This window comes from Anneissia japonica, unplaced genomic scaffold (genome assembly GCF_011630105.1).
Source record: "Anneissia japonica isolate Jap-2015-1 unplaced genomic scaffold, ASM1163010v1 scaffold585_len4108843_cov191, whole genome shotgun sequence".
Lineage (NCBI taxonomy): Eukaryota > Metazoa > Echinodermata > Crinoidea > Comatulida > Comatulidae > Anneissia > Anneissia japonica.
Window position 1 is genome coordinate 3,452,681 of NW_022716829.1, and position 4,880 is coordinate 3,457,560.

Here is a 4,880-nt window from a genome sequence, read left to right on the forward strand (position 1 = left end):
ATATACATACTGTATATATATCTTAAAGGACAAAACAACGTTGTATGCAGAGTGTGATACAGACCTTTAGTTACTGACATAATACAGTATTCTAATTATAATTCTAAATCTTATAATCTTACTTATGAATATGAAAGGCGGTCGTGTGTATAGGCATATAGGTCAGTATAACTAGCGTTTGTGTGGTGGAGGTAGAAAATGTTAAAAAATAACATTAGCAGGAATATTAGATTTATAGCTAACGCTTGTTTTTATTAAAGTTTCTAGTTGGCAACACGCATTCGAGATTATCAAAGGCAGACCGATAGGACAAGGTAATAGTGATATCTTTTTTATCGCCAGTGAAAAAACGTTGATAAACTAGGAGATAGCTTCGAGCTTAGGAATGATTTAGGGTCTCCAACCGATTAATCTTGAAAAAAGCAATACTCTGGTATTAATTATGAGACTATTTAGATCTACGTGACTCTCATTAGCGTGATCACCAGCTATTTATCAGTCTAGATAATCAAAGAAACACCTAATTACCGATTGATCTTCGTAATAGCTCCATCTACATTTCTGTATTTTGCCTAAAACTCATTAATTTAACGATTATCTACACTCAGACCACATCCGTGTATGAGATATTATAGTACCTATCATATTTCACGTTTGTACCCATGGTCAACAAATCAAAGGTCGATTACAAATCGATTGATAATGGTTTCCAAAACAATCGAAATATCTTTATATAGGCCAACCCTGAATCCCCAAGTTCGTAGTACATTCTATTAGTAACTGTAGACATGGTACACAGGACAAATTATTGCATGTATCATATAAAAAAAAATCATCCTCTTTAACCATCAAAATAACCTAAAAGTGTTAAGATACTTTATTGACAGGTAGGAATAGTGTATTTGTGAAAACCTTTTGAGTTTTGTACTTTTCTCGGTTTGTGTTTCTCCAATTATTGTTTATATATTTAACGATGCAAATGAATTAAAAGAAAATGCATGCCATAATCCTCTTTCTTGGGTTGAATATATAGGCCTATTGATATTCTTGAAGATATTTCTCGACATTTTACTTTAAGATTAGATCTATAATAAATACATGTAAAAAAATAATTCAGTACCAATATTGGCTTAGGCCTATAGTCATACTGAAAAAGACAGCACTGTAGATCAAAATAGCTAGGGCTACAGTGAAGCTAGGTCTACAGTGAAGCCTGGTTTTCATAAAAATTCTACACTGTCACTACATTTTTCCCACTGCAATCGTCACACTGCGTAGCTGTCTCCGACGCAATCGTGACGCCTCCCCAATGTGATGCAAACAAATCGGGGTGCATTCCAGATTGCGTTAGGGCAGTTAGCAATCCACCCTGATTCGTCTGCAAAGTTGATTGGAAAGTTGAACCAGTCCGTCCGAGTCCGTCTTCTGATTGCCGGTGGAAGTCTGATATGAATGGATCAGTTGCGCGTACTTTGTGGCATTGCGTTCTCCATAGAATTACGTCGACCGACGACCGTCAGGCTCAGCGAGTGCCAGGTTTAATATGTAAGCATTTGTGTGTGCCGGAAAATGACGATAATGTAGTGCCTGGGTAAAGTTTGTTGATGCTGTCATTGATTTTGATGGGGCTCTCAAATGAGAGGGCACATACCTTACGGAAGACGTCCCCGTCTCCACGTCCTTAAGTGACGTATAATGCGTCCCGACAGCTTATGAGAACAATGGAGGTATACGAGTCTGACAGAGAAACTTCTGATACCGTATGACAGCACAGGCGCATTGTACATCCTATAATAATACGCGTGGCATTCCCTGCGTTATACTCTACGACGGTCGTCCGACTGTCGTTGACGAATCCGACTCCGCTCTCTGTGAGTGCTTGACGACGCGACGCCGTCAGCTGATTTTTGGTGGCAATCTAAACGGATTGCTATTAAACAAGATCCGTTTACGCGCGCCTTGTCACGTTGCGTTGCCCATGGAATAGCATCGGCCGGTACGATGTGTGCCCGATTTAAGCTATACAGCATACGTAATCCACTGTCTATAGTGCTTTGCACATTTGCCAATTCTCGGAGGTATAGCCGTAATTATCAACCGGTATTAGTTAGTCCAGTATATTATAGTATTATCGACTACTTGGAAATTAATGGGGAAAAATTAAAGATGCCCGGAACAGACTGACATATTTGCTGGCGGTAGTGTATTTGTATGATCAAACAAATCCGGCATCTTTTCATGCCTGATGCTTTACAGTGCTTCATCAACGTCTGATTAAATAATAAAAGCTCTATTCACACTATTAAGTTTTAGGCGACAAATTGTGGAATTGCTCCTAATATGGGCATATCACATCCATTTATAGACATGATGATGTCATATCACATCCATTTATAGATATGATGATGTCATATCACATCCTTTTATAGACATGATGATGTCATCAGATCTATTTATACACATGATGATGTCATATCATACCCATGCGAATCACAGGTATTTAGCACACTAAATGCGATTGTGTGGATAAAGCTGTTTATGGGTCTCACTGGAAAAACATATAGCCTAATAACATTGTTTTCTATGTCTAGCTTTACCGTCACGGGATCTCACGCGTGGTAGATACATCAGCGTTTAAATATCAATGGACCTATCCACTAAGACCCGCCCTTAGATATTGTGACCAGGTCCCACAAAACTACTTCGACAACGTACACTTGCGTATATTAGTGGGCCAACACGTGTGTATTTTGTGGGCGCGTATTCCTATTTCTATTTTGTTGATAATATTGATTGACACTCAATGGTCCTAGTAAACAAATGAAGCTGATAATTTATTGTTATGGTATTTCTAAATATTTATCAGAGAATCAATCTATATGAAGCCCAATTAATCGGACCAAAATAATAAAATGTCATTCTAATACAAATAACAACGCTCATATTGACGTAGTTCAATGTCCATGATAAACGAGAAATGCTAGAAGCAATTTAAGGAGGACGCCGTAGCAATATTGTATCAGTATTAATATAGGAAAACAGCTAAATTTGAGGTTGATCGATCATAACAAGTTGTCACCGTTAATAAAATCTTAGATAATTGGTTAGCAATGAGACACGCTAGCAACAATAAGGAAAGAGCAGTTTTATTTACAAAGGTATCATTTTATCAAGCAACTAATGCTAATTATACTTGTAATGATAAATACAAGATAATTAAATAACGTTACCTCAGGTTTTACCATACATCCATTCTGTCCGTTTTTGCCTGTTTATTTTGTTGGTTTCACTTCTAAGAACCAGTGGTGCCGCCAGGATTTTCCCGACGGGGGTGGGGAAGGGTCCCCGACGAAAAAAAAAAGTGTTCGTGGTCGGGCGTCGCTCAAAACCTCTTAAAAGTAAAAAGAATATGACAATTTAGGGGTTTTGGGGTCTACTAATATGTAAAAAATACATAGGCCTATGCAATTGTTGTCTCCCCGACAGAATGTGGTTTTTCTCCCCAAGGGGGCTCTCCCTGGTGGGGAGATGTGTATAAGAGACAGAAAAACTGCAGCAGATTTTCATTGAACTCACACTCAAAGCTGAACAGGTATGGTAAACATTCGCAACACAAATACCTAATACTTAGGTGATGTAATGGACACAGGACCAATATCCTCTATGTCCAGATCCAAACTTGTTGATCCTGGAATTGTCGATGCCTGCTTTATGGTCAAACTTTAAGTCTATTCTCAAATGCATAGAGAGAGGGAGCTGTTACAACTGGTTTAAATTACGTTCACATTATGTTCGCTTATTGATAATCTCAATCCAGTTCCAACCATCTTTTTTTTTTTTTTTATTGCATTGTAATTTGCCTTGGAATATGTATTTGTATATCTATTCTCCATGTGTTATATATCGTATATAAAATTACCTCCTCAACCAACAATGAACACTTAAGACATGTACCATTGAAATGGAAATTGTACTGTGTACAATTTTTCGCTTATTGATTTAATCTCAATCCAGTTCCAACCATCTTTTTTCTTTGTTGCATTGTAATTTGCCTTGGAATATGTATTTGTATATCTATTCTCCATGTGTTATATATCGTATATAAACTTACCTCCTCAACCAACAATGAACACTTAAGACAGGTGTCATTGAAAGGGAAATTGTAATGTGTACAATTTTTCATTTCCAGTTCTTGATTATCCATTAAGGGTCCCTCGAGTCGAATATAGACATGTGGAAAATAATTATTCATCAAATTCATTTACAAACTTAAAATCATCAACACGTGAGATAATATTATTTTAGTAATGTTTATCAGCCTACATGCGTGCCGTGATGTAGGTTACAAACCTAATAGTTGAAGTAACAAGCAGAGGTAGAATCAAACGCTATTACGAAGTAACTAGGATACTGCATGTATTGGATATATTTAGGAAGTTAGCTTAGAAATACACCCACTCGACTCCCTGGCTAAGTTTAAAGTAAGCACTTAACAGAGGTTATGCTGAATGGACTTTTTCTGAGTGTCAATTAAACTTAACAACTGTCCAATCAGAATAGGGTCGGGAATACGTGCGTGTCACACAAACGCGCGTGTGTGCGTATGTTTTTACACAGTCGTTTTGTGGGACCACAGCAACAAAATCCAAGGGGCGGGGCTTAGCGTAAAGGTCCAGTGAGTATCATAGGCGGTCAGAGTTCCATTCTTCTCAACGACTGGAACACCCTACTCCCCGAAAGATACACTGGATACTTTGAAGTGTTCTCAAACCAGGTGTGTACATAGTGTCTCCGGTTTGAGCTCTGTACGAGAGGCTGTCTCTTATACACATCTAGATGTGTATAAGAGACAGGCGTTATACTCTACGAAGGTCGTCCGA

The 4,880-nt window shown here is 37.9% G+C and overlaps 1 protein-coding gene across 4 annotated transcripts in view; it reads left to right on the forward strand.

The window, feature by feature from the left end:
• The window catches only part of LOC117109959 (synaptotagmin-15-like), a 45,670-nt gene that overhangs the window by 20,953 nt on the left and 19,837 nt on the right, over positions 1–4,880 (forward strand). Inside the window, exon 1 of one of the 4 annotated variants that reach the window (XM_033252470.1) lies at positions 207–314. The exons of 2 other annotated variants lie outside the window; for them this stretch is intronic. The gene's annotated coding sequence lies outside the window, so the exon portion shown is untranslated. Of the gene's footprint in view, positions 1–206; positions 315–4,880 lie in introns of those variants that run through there. One more of the 4 variants, XM_033252468.1, reaches the window with a different exon arrangement.